General features: G+C 41.1%; 1 pseudogene across 1 annotated transcript; it reads left to right on the top strand.

The window, feature by feature from the left end:
- Positions 1 to 271: 271 nt before the first annotated feature.
- LOC149564446 (putative polyamine transporter At3g13620 pseudogene) lies at positions 272 to 2294 on the top strand (annotated as a pseudogene). Its single transcript, XR_016361432.1, has one exon. The product of XR_016361432.1 is annotated as a putative polyamine transporter At3g13620 pseudogene (transcript).
- Positions 2295 to 16866: the final 14572 nt, after the last annotated feature.

The following is a 16866-nucleotide window of genomic DNA, read 5'->3' as shown; positions in this document are numbered from 1 at the left end:
AGGTCTTGCATGAACAATTAAAAAGGCTTAAATTTTCATTCAATAATTAAAGGCTTTATACCTCAAGTATATTTTTGATTATTCAATAGTTTGTTATTTTAATCAGAATTGACTACTGTTCTTTATGAAATTATTAGAATTAATTTACATAGAGCTTTTATGATGTTTTATTTATCTATGCTAAAATGATTAGTTAGTTTCAATATATTAAGTGTCAACTCTTTAAAATGTAAGTTGGAAAACTAAATCAACACAACATTTAGCAGACTTTACAAATCTTTTTTAACATTAATCAATGTTTGGGATCACACTTCCAAGCTAAAGATAGTTGAAGAAATTGCAAAATCTGCAATTGGGCTATTAACTGAAAAAATGAATTGAAAGACAGAGACAGTTATCAAAATTTCCATGCCTGCTTGGAGTTGAGGAAATGCACCACTGAAAATCGGTAAATATCTTTCGACCAGGAGTTCATTTCTACCTTAAATTGAATTCGGACAATTTCAGAATGTCATCTTGAAAAGTTAATTCCAATTCCACAATTCCACGCTACCCAAACTGCAAGATTGAATCTTGAGTTGCTTTTTTGAATGAATTGAACAAAAAATGCAGCTTAACATCCCCTGGTTCATCATCCAGATCTGAATTGAGCAAAACTTTGTGTTCACTCAAATTTCCAGAGAAAAGTCCCGAATGAATGGGCGAATTGTCGCCAACTGTAAAAGCCGGCGACGAATTTGAATCAAGCGGTGCTGCAACCAATGCTCTGCGGATCGAGTCGATCTCTTCGAAATCGAGGAAGCTGAAGCTGGTTCCGTTGATATTCCTGATCTACTTCGAAGTATCAGGCGGCCCCTTCAGCGAGGAGCCCGTGAAAGCAGCAGGACCTCTACTAGCCCTGCTAGGGTTCATAATTTTCCCATTCGTGTGGAGCATACGGGAGGCTCTAGTAACGGCGGAGCTTTCCGCGGCGTACCCTGCCAATGGCGGATACGTGGTCTGGGCATGGGCGGCGTTCGGGCCGTTTTGGGGGTTTCTAATAGGGTGGTGGAAGTGGATCAGCGGCGTCATCAACAACGCCGCTTACCCTGCCCTCTGCGTCAATTACCTCAAGATCATCTTCACGGCCTTTAATGGCGGTCTTGTCAGAATCGTATCCATCTTGCTTTACACAGTTTCCCTAAGCTCCTTGAATTTCAGGGGGCTTAGCGTCGTCGGCTGGACGGCCCTCGCGCTAGGGTTAGTATCCCTGACGCCCTTTGCCATAATGTTATTCTTCTCCATCCCGAAGCTGAAACCCTCGCGGTGGAGGGTTTCGCCACAGGGTCACACGGACTGGTCGTTCTTCTTCAATACGCTCTTCTGGAACCTCAATTTCTGGGACAATGCGAGCAACTTAAACGGTGAGGTCGAAAATCCGCAGCTGACTTTCCCAAAGACGTTGTTCTGCCCAGAGGTTTTGGCCTGCCTGGGGTATATGTTGCCATTAATGGCGGCCACGGGGGCGTTGGAGTTGAATCGAGGGTTTTGGACCGACGGCTACTTGGCCGAAGCAGCAGGGCTGATTGCTGGACGTGGCTTAAATATTGGATCGGACTGGGGGCCGTTTTATCCACAATCGGGCTTTTTGAAGCTCAGTTGAGCAGCGCTTCGTTTCAGCTTCTGGGAATGGCGGAAATAGGGTTTCTTCCGTCCGCCATGGCCAAGCACTCATCTTTCAATACGCCGTTATTGGCGATTTTGATCTCGGGGGGATCCACGCTCCTCTTATCGTACATGAGCTTTACCACAATCATCTCGGCCGCTAATTTTCTTTACAGCTGCGGCATGCTGCTAGAATTCGCGTCTTTCTTGTGTCTGAGGCTGAAATCTCCGGATCTGAAGAGGCTCTACAGGGTTCCGGTGCGTATGGCGGGCTTGATCTGCATGTTTGCTGTGCCCGTTGCATTTCTCATCTTCGTCGTGACTCTGGCGGATTTGGCTGTCTATGTACTCACCGTTTCTGTTACATTCGTTGGCATTCTCGGGTATTTTTTCATGAAGACCTGCAAGGAAAAGAACTGGATTGATTTCGCTGAGGGAGGCAGTGAGAGCGGGAATGAGAATCGAATCGACGATCAGTCGGAGTTCGATGGTCTTATAAAGGCAGGTTCAAGCCTTTCGCATAGTTTCCCACTTTGAAAATTAAAGCCGGTGCATTTATTTATTTATCATTGAATTTTTAGGGTTTTAGTATTCTCTTGCCTGGTAGACGTTGCCATCGGCGACCGTTGACATCTTGGGTGCTGCTTAGATGTTGCCTGAAATTTGAGGGGCAGCCTTGCTTGTCTCATTTATTTTCTTTTAATTAATGTTTGTCTTTTAATACATTTTAAGATATATATAATCTAAGATCTATTACATTTTCACAATCCATGTCAACGCTTTCAAATTTCAGGCAATATCTAGAAATCTGAAAGCAATATATAAACTGTTAATATTTGGTTAAATTTTTTTAGATGTAAATTTTTTTTTTGATTAGCTATCTTTAATCATTTGGTATGGAATAAATTATATTTTGTAGTTGTAAGAATAACTGTATTTTTATGTGGTATATTATTTGTTTTTTGCTTTTTGATGATAAAGATACTAAAATTTATAAATTTTACAAAGAATCAAATCTTCTTATAAGAGAATTTTTTTGTCTTTTTCAACATAATAATAAGCATTCTCTTGTTTATTGCACTAAATTTAAATAATTTGTTCCATCTTAACCTTCCACAACTTATAATTGCTACTGTCAAACTTTATAATGTCTACTCTTCTAAATGTGCTCGTCATGTATATCTCCCACTAAAAAAATATATAAAAAGAAAACTGTCCTACCCTCAAAGATAACACAATAACTTCGACTCTAATATTATTTGTTCGAAAAGCATGGCGCAAAAGTTCCTCCATAATTGTCAGATTTTAGAAGAGCTCAACAGAAACAACTAATATCAACTCATTTATAGCTATTTATTCTACGAAACCCTTTCTGACATAGATCTCTTGTATTGTATTGAATCAAATTTACATACAATTATTTAGACTCCTCAAATGTGATTATAGTCTCTGCTCATTTGTAACACAAGTAGCATGATGAATAGCTTCTACAGAATTCTCTGAGTTTCAGATCGCTAACATTGATCATTCAATCAACCATCTTCGTCAGAAACATATACCAACTTCTTTCAAGAAACAAAATGTTCTCCCTTTGACATACCAGACGACTTCTAACTCAACAAGGATCTCACCATTCAATCAATTATGGAAATACACTTCAGCAAGGCTAGTAAACTTTAACCTGTGACTCCCACATTTTTTTCTTCATAGCCTGTTGAAGAATTCTTTAAGATCGTTGGAGAATGTCATACTATGAAAAGTGCCTTCGACTCCCATTCCAATACACCAATATCCGTTCATCGAAGAAGCTAAACCAATGAGAATCATCGATGCAACATAGATTGTCGATCACTTGTCATGAGAAAAGCTACATCGATGAAGGCCATCAATGTAACTACCGTCAAAAGTTCTTAACAAACTCTATTATGATATGCCGATAAGTTTTCATCAGATAAGCTACACCAATGAAAGCCATTGGAGAAACATATACTGTGAGAAACCGTTTACAATGTCCATCCCGATACACCAATGAGAGAGAATTGGCAAGACTCATATCGATAGAGTAATTCAATAAGAACTAGTGAACCGTCACTGGTAGAACTTCTAATCCAGTTTCCACCGGAAAAGCACCAAAGTGAAACTTGACTACTTATTGGCCAGACAATGAACTGCTTAGACCGAAATTCTAACCATAGAATTGTTCATCGAATAACCAAAACTAATTACATGAAAAATGCCCATTACTAAGAATATTTACCAGTAAATATAAGACACCACTTCTCAACAAAAATCACAGTTCAGTACTATCTTCTAGTTACTATTTCAGTACAGGTTGTTGTATGTTTTCTATCACTGTTGTCTACTAAAACTTATCATTTTTTTGCTCATCCTTCTATCTTTCCCTTAAATTTAAATTGTAGCCCAATACATTATAGCAAGGATCATTTCACCGACTTAGCACTACTTAAGTCTTACTTCATCCTATTGGATCATCTTAATTCTAATTGTGCATTACGAAAAGGAGGATAATTCATCTTGATTATTGCATCCCCTTTTTCTTTATACAATTCATGAATCTTCCTGTTGAGGGAGAGGGGAACCAGATCGAACCTAGAATTTTTCTTTGCACAATTGTATAGTATTAAGTGTAGATACCTAAATTTGATTACACCGCTTTAGTAATACTATTTAGCTATCTCTAAAGGCATCATTAATTAAATTCCTATTTAATTAAATCCTTTGCCATCCCTTAGCTGATTAATTTAATTAATCATCTATATTCCTAACTGATAAATCAAATAACCTATGATTTATCAATAAAATCCTATTCTTCTCTCTAAATTCCAAAATCCTCATTTATTAAACAAATCTATTTGATAAATAAAACCCCCAAATCTGATAGCCCCTAACTTATCCCTAATCCTCCATTTAGCCTAATCCACCCCATCCACCCATACTAACCAAGCTTAGCCACTAACTCACCCACCCTCATGAATGTCATCCACTTGCACATCTCTAACATCCTTAATCTAATCCTAAATCACCTCTAATCCCCCCCCCAACCTTGTCACATTCCCTAAGCAAGCTTAAGACTTTCCTAAGCCAAGCAAAGTCAACAATCTCAACTCCTTCCAAAATATCCCAAGCACTAAGCTTTGAATGCTCTTACAAAGGCCATAAAGATTCTTACAAGCTCATTCATTGCTCTTACAAGCCATTATGAAGGGTCTTTATGAAGATATTATCCCTTGATTCTCCTTTGTTGACTCATCCATCCCCTTGCCTCCATCCACTCACCTTGTGACATATGTCACTCCCTAGTTGGTGCTAAACAAGCACAATCCATATGCTCCCTTTTGAGTGCATCCTAGCCCTCCTTAAGCTTTCATCTCTCCTTGCATCTTAGCCCTCCATCCCTCAAGCCCTTAGCCTATAAATTGAATCCCCTCCCAAGTCATTTCGTCACAATCCTTGAGTTAAAGTTATAATGCTAGTTTGAGAAGCCAAAGCCATCAACCATACCCTTATGATGCCAAATTGAGAGCTCACAAAGCTACCAATTTGCCATTGCCCATCCATCTCCATTGAAGCATAGTTTGAGAACCTTGAGCATACATCTCAAATCCTATCAAATAGCCTCATCCCCAAATCAAGTGACCATCCTCATTGGGAGAGCCATTCTATGGCTCATATTCACATTTGAGGGTTTCACTTTGTCTCTCATATATGTTATGGTTTTTATGCTAGTTAATGCTTTTGTTTTTTGAATAGATTAGTATTTTTTGCTAACATATTTCTCATATACATTTTGGCGCGCCCGGTGGGACCCCACTATGGGTCATTTAATCATCCATTTCTATCTATATGTTGTTTTTTCTAATAATCTAATGTTTCTTGTTGTTTGAGTGAGTTGTAGGGTGTTTCACTTATTTTTACTTGGGAAGAAGACATACCCTCTAAAATTTGAAAATAACCAAAAAATTAAAAAAATTGAAAAAAATTCGCGCATTTCAGTTCTTTTCGCATAGTGTCGTCTCCGCAGATTGGCATTTGCGCTTGTAAACTGTTGTCTCCGCTAGCTACTTTGTCGTCTCCGTAACCAAATTGACGTCTCCGCAGATTGGTGTCTGCACCTGCAAACTGTCGTCTGCGTAAGCTACTCTGTCATCTCTGCATCTTTAAACTATCGTCTCCGCAGATCAGCGCCTTCGCCAGCTACTCTGTCATCTCCGCCACCGCCTCTAGCCTTCTTTCATCTCTGTCGCCACCAACCTAAACAGTCGTCTCCGCAACTTAGACTGTCGTCTCTGCCGCCGCCAACCTAAACTGTCGTCTCCGCAGATTAGTGTCTTCGTAGTTCAGTGTCTCCGCCCAATTTTTTGTTTTCTGCGCCGTCAAACTAAACTATCGTCTCTGCCTCTTTCTTTGTCGTCTGTGCAGATCAGCGTCTCCGCACATCAGCGTCTACGCCTGATGAACTATCGTCTTTGCCTATTTTTATTGCATTTCTATTTTAACATCTCTATTCCTGCATTTTTTAGTTTTTAAAAAAAAGAGTATAAATCAAATTTTAACTTTTGGTGGTTCCATAGAATAGAAGTTTTTTTAAGCATTTTTACGCCTAGGAAAAATAACAAAAAAAGTTTTTTAAAAAATTTCCATAGTTAACCTTTCATTTTGGAAGATTTTGGGTGACTAATCAATTTGTTTTTTTGTCTCATTGCAGATTAGAGCAACAAACTTAATCATGTTTTTTAAGTTTTTCATGGAATGAACTTGAATGGTTAAACACACTTTTCTTTGAATGTATGTTGTTCAAAACACACTCTTGAATGCCATGGATAAAAATCAAAATTTTTCTTGGAATGCATGACTAAAACAAAAACAACTCAATCTTGAATGCAAAAGATCAACTAACCATTGCAATATCTCACACTTCAATTTTTGGGCATAAAAAGAATCTGCATTCTAGAAACTTCCTAAATTATAAAAATCAAATAAAGACACTTTAAGTGAGTTTGTAGTTGGACTCACCCTCTTTAATCACCCATCAATTTAACCATTAGTTACAATCTCAGCGCCATCTATGGGGATGGGTCCACCTAAGAGGGTGTTAAGTGCTCCACAAAGATCAAACTTCACTTACTTGTGTTTTTATTAATTTTTCTAACTTAGAAAGTTCCTTGAATGCACATTAGGTTCGCTAACACTTCATTTGGGCACTAAAATTGAACAACTATTGACGTGGAGGGCCTCTAGGCGCACGCTTGACAATCGAATTTTCACACATCTTTGTTTTGGGTTTAAAATGAACAAACACCAACTCTTGAATGCCTTAAAGGAAATTAATCGATACTTGACGTGGAGGGCCTCCTTTTTTGTTGACCCTAACTCTTCTTCTTGTTCGCATTCTTCGATCAATTTTGCTTTGTTGGTGCATTTCAAAGTTGGAATTGAACATTGCCTCTTAAAAACATGAGTGCTTGCAAAGTCTAGATCAACACACATAAGAGTCAGTTGGTAAAAGAACAAGCGTGCTTTTTAGCCCAAGGTCATCCAAGTCTTCTCTCCCTTTGTTGTCTTTCGAGGCCATCTTGGGTGCATAAGATTAGGATCCAAAACCTTGTTTCTCTTTTTAGGAGGCCTGCTTGGAGATTTCATCACCCCTTGGGACGACCTCAACTCTAGTGTTTCGACAGAGTATAAAGATCGAGGGTGAATCCAAAGACACCTCTCTTGGAATCAAGATTTTGTCACTTGGGCTAAGCCTCAAGGAATTTTATACCCTTGAGAAGTGAAAGAGGAGAAGTGGGTTACCGCTCCTCTCGATTGTGTGACATCTTTTTGGTTTCATCTACGAATTTGGGCCTCACATACCTTGGGTATATCGAGGACTCCCTAGCTAAAGCAACTATCAGCCTTGCAGACAATCATCTAGGATGTTAATGTGTTCGAAGTGACTGATCGAAACATTTGTAAAACATACACACTCCTTGGCGCAAGTATCACATTCTGAGAATCAAAAACTTCTATCTGGCTGTTCCTATCTATTGTTTATTTTTTTATTTGCTGAATGAATGTTTGCCAAACTTGGTCAATCTTAGCTTAGGGCACACTTACCGTAGTCACTGCTTGTTTCAGGAGTCGAACGAGTTGAAGCAAAATAATCAAGATCTCTCAAAGCCAAGCAGATTCAGGAATTCATGTCAGAACAACCCAAACCCAAACAGAAGTTTCACAAAGTCAAACTCAAACCATCTCAGGCATACCAAGAACTTTCAGCCAAGAGAAAGGAACTAACACCAAGCCCTCGAATTGCCAAACTCCACAAAGCAGAGGACAAAGCTGTTGACGAAGCCCTTCAAGATGCCTGGTTAGATCGCACCATCCAACTTAACCAACATCCAGGAGTTAACAATGCTTATGCCTTACCAACTAGGCATGACTTCTATGATTAGACCCCCTTGTTTCTCCACATCTTCTTGCATGAGCTTCACTTTAGAGTCATCTTTGTAGGAAAGCCAACCATCTTTAGTCCTCCCCTTAAACATTTTAGCTCATCCATCTCATTTAGAACCAAACCATCTAGCCAACAATCCAAAAAATATTCACATCCAAGCCTTCAAAATTGTTGTCACCTTGCCAAAAGTTTGCCATTCCTAACATCTTCCAAATCCACCAGCCTCACCAAGGTTATCCCTTTGACAGAGCTTTGTCTAGGGTAATCTAGCTTTGTCACTTGTTATCCCTCATCACCTTGAGCTAAAGGTTGGGATCCACAAGTGGTCAATCTCGTGTTCTTCCTAAAGGATCATCAGTCTATCCTTAAGTTGACACAATCACCACCAAGCTTGCACATAGGAAAGCAGACCTTCAATAATTTGGCAACATATCTTTGAAGTTAGAATCCCCAACCCAATCCTCCTTAGGTTTTGTCATATAGCTTTGCCTCAACCTAGGAAATCATTTGCATAGAAAAGCCTTCCCCTTTTGCATTTATCATCATTGTTGCATCTCATCCCTAGGAAACATTCTTCATTTTCATGCCACCTGTCACTCGCTTAGCCAAGAAGAAGGAAACAATGGAGCCCTATCATTTGGATCAAATAGCATCACTCCCCTTGAGCAGTCAACCATCCTTCAGCCCAGAGAACACCATAACATCACCTACTGACATTGAAGCTTTCATGAACCAACCAGGAAATACAGTATTGGTGAATTCCATTATAGACAAAAATAAGGAAACAATCATGGCTAACTTTCAAAGGGACAACATTGGAGTCTTCGACTTTGGAAGACCTCCTCCCCTATCAGAGCCATCTCACCCATTGTTTGGACAACTCCCACCACCCATAGGCTCTTATGATTCGAATTATCCTCAATATGTGCCAAAAGAAGAGCCTCAACCCACCCCACATGATCCAACAGACCCAAACATACCAACCTCCACTCAAGTTGAAATCTCCCTCGCACAAGCCAATCCAGCCACCACCACTCCACCATTGGTCCATACCACTCCATCCCAAACCCCCTTTGCCCAAAACACCTCACCATTCACTCCCTTCACTATTGTTGCTGCTACTCTCCAACCCAGCCTTCCAAATCCACCCATCTCCCAAATCAGTGCTAGTATCTTTGGCCAACCTCAGCAATACACAACCGGGATGCCACCCATGGGGCCAAGTAACCAACCCTTCATCACCCCCAGCTTGTTTACCTCAACTCAGAACATAATTCCATCATTTCCACTAAGTCCTTGGAGCTTAGTGCCATCAGCCACAACTCCACAAGCTACTACCCTCACTCCACAAAGCTATCAAACCCCACAAGCTACTGCCAATGTTCTGCCAAGCTCTCAAGTGACCCAAGCTCCTACCACCCCTCTACCAAGCTTTCAAATCCAGCCACCAAGCTATCAAACCCCATCAGTTCCATTTCCAAGCTTTCAATTCCCACCACCTCCACCACCAACTAATCCATTACCTCCTATTACCAACTATTTTTCTATGCCACTTCTAGGAGGAAATCCACCACCACCAACCACCAATTACTTGGCCTCTTTTGCCATGCAGATACCTTCCCAAATGGGGGCACAACCCACATATATTGGTCAAACTCCTCAAATCCAAAGTCAAGTTCCACAAGCTCCCCGATCCTTTCCCCAAGCTTCACAACCATCTTATACCTTACCTCCACAAAGCAATCTGTTTATCCCACAGTCAGCCTATGTTCCTCAATCCCAACCTCAAATCCAATATCAGCAGCAAGCCTCGCAACACATGCAGCAATATGTGCCACCTCCACCTCAGCAACCCATCATCCATCATTCAGTTGCCCAAGCCATGTACAATCCCTACCAGCCTATACCTCAAAGCCATCCATATTCCATTGCCCCACCTAGCACATACCTACCTCAGGGCACTCCTACATTGGGAGCACCCCAACCATCACCCATTAATTCAGAATGGGAAGCCATGAAGATAGCTTTGAAGAACATCCAAGAGGGAAATGATCCAAAAACCTTCAAATTTGAGAATGTGTGTCCTTACCCATTTGACAGAGCCATTACTATGACTCCATTCCCCAAGCATTTTGAGACATCCAAGTTTGACAAATTCAGAGGAAAAGGAGACCCTGTCACACATATCAAAGAATTTTACATGCACTGCAAAGAAGTGGCATACGATGATGTCTTCCTCTTGCGTCTCTTTCCCAAAAGCTTGGCCGGACTAGCTCTTGAATGGTTTTATAGAATCCCCTATGGCACAATTAAAAATTTTGCTGAATTGTATGAGGAATTTGTAGCCCAATATGCCCATCTTGTTGAAATAGAGCTATCAGTAGTTGATCTTGTTCACACTAAGCAAAAATGTGGAGAAAGCCTTCCCGAATATCTGCAAAGATGGAAAACCCTTACCACCCACATATCTTGCACCTTGCCAGAGTGCCATTTGGTGAAAATGTTTATTGATAATGCCCATCCTAGCTTGGCTCACCACATGACCATGAACTGTTTGCAAACCTACAAAGATATCAAAGAGAAAGGAATGATCCTTGAACAAGGACTCATTAAAGATGGTGTGGTCAAGATTTACAAGGAAGCCAACCAAAATCAATCACATTCCAATGACAAGTCTAGGTATTGGAACAAAAACAAGCATGTTGCAACAGATGGCGTTACTGACACCAGACATGTGAATATTGTTGGTCCTTCTCAAAACCAGTCCAACCCACCATATCAACCAAACAATCAGCAAGCTATCAACTACCAACAGCAAAATAACCAAAGCTATCAAAACCACAATCCAAGACCCAACTTTCAAGGGTCTAGCAATCAAGCTAATGCCATCAATGTAGCTGCAAGACAAAAGCCCAAATTCCAACCTACACCTAGAAATTATACACCCCTTGGTGAACCTTTGGATGTCATTTTTGAGAAATTAGTCAAAGAAAACCTCATCAAATTTCCTCCTACCCAGCAAATCGACCCAAGCCAATCCAAACCTGCATGGTACAAAGACAATGAGTACTGCAAATTTCATAGGGTAAAAGGTCACCTTCCCTCAGATGCATGAAACTGAAAGATTATGTGCAGGACCTCATTGATCGCAAAGAAATCACCGTTCATGCCCAAACCTCTCCCAATGCAGGCTTACAAATCTATCAAAATGCTTTTCCTCCTCACAACAACCAAAATCCTGGAAAAGCACCTATCCAAGCCAACAACAACACCACCAAAACCACCAGCCAAACCAACAACATGGGAAGAACAATGACCACACTTCATCCTATATAGACTATGGTAGCCTCATAGGTTGTATATCCGAGCAATGTTATCAATATCCAAGGACCAAACAATGAGTGTGCAATCACCACTCAAAGAGCGTGATTTAACATCGCAGGCCCACCAGTTTCACCAGCACCATCAGCTCCATCAAAAAGTCAATACAATATCTTGGAACACCTTGGGAACATGCCAGCCCAAATCTCCATTTTAGACCTTCTTCTCACCAGTCCTGTATACAAGAACATCCTTGACAGTGCTCTCATAGAATCCCGTGTCCCTTCAGATATCAATGCCACTGATTTTCGTAATCTTGTTGGACACCTTTCCTCCTCATGTGCCCTATCATTCAAACCCACCGACATACCTGTGGTCGAGCCAGATCACACCCTTCCACTTCGCATAGCCATCATGGTATCCAATTTTTCCATAAAAAGAGTAATGATAGATAATGGATCAGCCTTGAATATTTGCACCCTAAAATTCATAAAACAAGCTGGGTATACTGAGGCAGATATCATCAGTGAGGTTATCACTATCAAAGCTTATGACAACTTGGAAAGAACCACAAAAGGAACTATTTTGCTGCCAATCAAGGTTGGGTCAGTCATCCAAGAGACACTCTGCCATGTTATTGATCTAAACCTACCATTTAACATCCTCCTCGGTGGCCCATGGATTCATGCCATGAAAGCCATTCCATCCACTTACCATCAGTGCATCAAATTTTCGCATCAGGGCACTAAGGTAACCATCCATGCCGATCCAGAACCCTTTGCTTACTGCAATGCAATTGAAGCTTCATATACAAACCATTGCCCTGGAATTGATATCGGCACATCCATCGCCAGCTCATCCCACACTTGTAATGACCCATAAACCATCCTCGCCTCCACCCTATCTACCGTGAATATCAATAACAAAGGCTGTGGAGAGTATAGTCTGTCAGATGCATTTGTTGTCGGAGCACTCCCACTTGATCCACATGCTCATGGACAACCAACATATCACAAAGCTAAGGAGATTCCACCTCCTCGATACAAACAGTTTGGCCCAACAACCTTTGTATCCTCGAAAATCCCTCTTCATGAGGAGCTCACTCCAGATATCAACAATTGGTTACATAAGGATGCACCTCAAAGAAATCGAGCACGCCTTGATCACTTTAGCCAGAAGTATCCCCAAGAACATAAGCTCATCACTGACAAATGGAACTATCAAGGTGGTGGTCTAGGACCAGAAGAAAGAGGCATGCAGTGCCCCATCGATGCACACAAGTGGGAATCGAAGTCAGGTCTTGGCTTTCTCATACCCACAACTAGGGGCACCAATAAGGACGGTCACGCTTTTTCAAACATTCACCACGACCTTGTCGAAATTGAAGACATTCCTGAGGAAGTTGAAAAGAGAGCCTACGATGATATCCCAGACCAAATCTCCCTAGGAGACTCTGTTCTCCAAGAACTATCCATCCATTTCATTGACCTACCACTCGCCCATCCACAACTCATAGATTGGGACCAACCAAGCGTCATACACATTGATGAGTTCACATCAGAGCAAGCGCTTCTGAGATTCATGGGAGCCGAAACTCCTCATAAGAAAATAAAGCCAGATTTTGCCTATATCTACAAGCTAGATCCCAAGGGATATTTTGGAGAAAATCTCGAACCTAGTTCCGCTACACCAAAAACTAGAACTAAGGTGAATCCGAGACTAGCTAAGGCAGCGAAGAGAACCCCTCAGCAAGAACATCCAGAACCACAAGCAGAACATGAGGATTTAGCATTACCTCCTCAAGATAATCGACCAAAGGTGTCTTCTATTCTAATTGAGGATACTAGAGAAGTCAACATCTGCTCTTAAGAGATCCCCATACCTGTTCACATTGCTCCATCCCTATCACAAGACCAAGCTGACCTCCTCTTTGAGGTCTTAAGAGAGAACATTGGCCGATTTGCATGGTCATATCAGCACATGCCAAGACTTGATCCAAAGCTTGTAGTTCATCATCTTGCAGTCGATCCAAAGATCAAGCCCGTCAAACAAAAGCTTAGAAAAATGCACCCCAAGGTGGCATTACTGGTCAAAGCTGAATTAGAAAAAATATTAGCTACTAAGGTTATCCGACCTATCGACTACTCAGAGTGGATCTCCAACATGGTCCCTGTCACTAAACCCTCTGGTGATATCAGAATCTGCACTAATTTCAGAGATCTTAACAAAGCTTGTCCAAAAGATGATTTTCCCTTACCCAACATAGATATGATTGTAGATCTTACAGCTGGACATGAAATTTTTTCCCTCATGGATGGATTTTCTAGGTATAATCAAATCAAGATTGCAGAAGAGGATCAGCATAAGACAGCATTCACTACCCCTTGGGGAACCTTTTGTTACAACATGATGCCTTTTGGCCTAAAGAATGCTGGGGCTACCTATCAAAGAGCTATGAAAGCCATTTTTCATGATCTCATCCATAGCATTTTGGAAGATTATGTGGATGATATCTTAGTCAAATCTCATACCTTCATGGATCATCTTGTTGACCTGGAGAAAGTCTTTGATAGGTTAGCCAAATATCATCTCATGATGAATCCCAAGAAGTGTGTCTTTGGGGTCACATCTGGCAAGCTTCTAGGCTTTATAGTGTCTAAACGAGGTATAGAGATTGACCCCAAGAAGGTCAAGGCTATCTTAGACATGTCTCCTCCCCAGACACTGCGACAGCTTCGCTCTCTTCAGGGAAAGCTTCAATCCATTCGGCGCTTCATCTCCCAACTTACAGATAAGTATACGTCATTTACACATTTACTAAAGAAGGATGAGAACTTCAAGTGGGATCCTTTATGTCAGCACAGCTTCGATCAGCTCAAGTAGTATCTCACCAATCCCCCTATCTTGGTTCCACCAGTTTCTGGTCATCCCCTGATTTTGTACATATCAGCAACGCCTACTGCTCTAGGAGGCACTTCTAGCACAGCTTGATGACTATGGCAGAAAAAGAGCCATCTACTACATCAGTAGAACCCTAGTTGGTTATGAACTCAATTATACTCCTATGGAAAAAGCTTGTTTGCTAGTTGTTTTCTCAACTCAAAAGCTTCACCACTACATGCTAAGTCATACCATCCAACTAGTCTCTAAGATCGACCCTCTCAAGTATATGCTCTTTAGAACAACACTTACAGGCCGCTTGGCCAAATGGGTTATGCTCCTTAGCGAATTTGACATCCAGTATGTGGACAGAAAGGAAATCAAAGGGCAAGCTATAGCAGATCACCTAGCTGATGCACCTCTAATAGATGCATATCCTTTGATCACAGAATTTCCAGATGAGCATATCTGTCTAATTGAAGAACAGCCCCTATGGAAACTTTATTTTGATGGTTCATACACATCTCATGGATCAGGGGTAGGAATATTGTTGGTCACACCTCAAGAAGATTACATTCCAAAAGCCTTCAAGCTACAATTCCCTAGCACCAACAATATAGCTGAATATGAGGCTCTCATAGCAGGATTAAAGATAGCTGCAGAATGGAACATTGCTAAGTTACAAATCTTTGGTGATTCTCAGCTCATCATCAAGCAAGCCCTAAATGAATGTCAAACCAAAGATGAAAAGCTATTACCCTACAAAGAGCTAGTTGATCAGCTAACCCAGCATTTTACAAGGCTTCAATTTACACAAGTGCCTTGAATACAGAACAAAGTAGCAGATGATATGGCTACTATTGGCTCACTCTTGGAAATTCTCCAAGTAGCTACACAGTATGATTTTTTAGTCGAGCAACTCCTCACACCCACCTATGCGAATGAGGATTCAAACCGTGTTTGTATCTTGGTTGGTCCCCAATCCCCTTGGTACCATGAGATTCACGCTTACCTTAACGATGGTATCATATCCTCTCACCTCACACGTACCCAACGCCAAAACCTCATCCAAAAATCATCCCGCTATGTTATCATAGCCAATACCCTATATCGTCGGGGTTATCACAATACTCTCTCTCGATGCTTAGACCAAAACGAGGTCGCGATGGTGTTAAAAGAAGTACACTCTGAACTTTGTGGTGCCCACACGAGTGGTATTGTCCTAGCGCAACAAATCCTTAGAGCAGGCTACTATTGGCCTACCATTGAAGAAGACTCCTGTGACTTTGTCAAAAAGTGTCTCCCATGTTAGCAGCACACAAATCTTGTGCACACTCCAGCACAGGATCTACAGCTTATTAAACCACCTTGGCCTTTCGCTTGTTGGTGCCTTGATCTAGTTGGAACTATCACACCCCTCTCATCTAATGGACATAAATGGATAATAACAACTACAGACTATTTCACTAAGTGGGTGGAAGCAGCCCCCCTAGTCTCAGCTACAGGAGTTCAGGTCTCCAAGTTCATCTTGTACCACATTGTTTGCCGCTTCGGCATCCCATCCACCATCTTCACTGACCACGGAGGTAACTTTGAAAATCTCAACATGGAAGAATTATGCACTTCCCTCCACATCCATCACCACTTTTCTAGCCCATATTTCCCACAAGGTAATGTCCAGGCAGAGGCAACTAACAAAACCCTCCTCAAAATCCTAAAGAAAGTTGTCAATAATTTCGGCCGCGATTGGCACCTACAAATAAATCCAGCCCTATGGGCCTATCAAACCTCCTTCTGTACATCCATCGTCACAACTCCATACTCCCTAGTCTATGGTGTTGAAGCGGTACTACCTATAGAGGTTGAACTTCCCTCCTTGCGCATATCTTTGCAAAGGTAAATATCAGATGAAGAATACAGAGTAGCTCGACTCACCCAGCTAGATCTCTTAGACGAGAAGCGACAACAAGTCTATGATCATCTCATAGTCTACCAAACTCGTCTCAAAAGGAATTTCAACAAGAAGGTGCTCCCATGACACTTTCAACCGAGTGACATGGTTCTCAAAGAAAACATGAAAATCCAAGCAGATCGAGAAAAGAAAGGCAAGTTTGAACCTACCTGGCTTGGTCCTTATGTTATCATAGCATCCTTTGGCTCCGAACCCTATCAGCTATCTACACCGGAAGGAGAACTCTTGAATGATCCTACTAACATCATTCATCTCAAGAAGTTCTATGCTTGAACATCCTTGGTATACCCAACTTTTGAAAAATACAAAAAAAAAAAAAGTAAAGAGAAATAAGCATCCAATGGTGAAAACTTGGCAATTCAAGCACCTTGGATAGGTACCTTGGTCAAAACCTGGTAATTCAGGTGCCTTGTGTACTAAGACTAATCCATTATCTATCACTATCCCATCTCTCATCCATTCACCCACCATCCCATAAAACACCTGCTTGTTCCCTTGGTGTTCCGACCAAATATCCAAAATCTAATGAAGCTTGAAAATACCTCCTGTACAGCTTGTAAATCTTGTACCTCAGCTTGTAAATCCTGTA

The sequence above is a fragment of the Cupressus sempervirens genome, chromosome 3, assembly GCF_028749045.1.
Source record: "Cupressus sempervirens isolate cs-2001-9-10 chromosome 3, ASM2874904v1, whole genome shotgun sequence".
Classification (NCBI taxonomy): domain Eukaryota; kingdom Viridiplantae; phylum Streptophyta; class Pinopsida; order Cupressales; family Cupressaceae; genus Cupressus; species Cupressus sempervirens.
The sequence above is the reverse complement of the archived record's forward strand: the minus strand, read 5'-3'. Positions and strand labels throughout refer to the sequence as shown.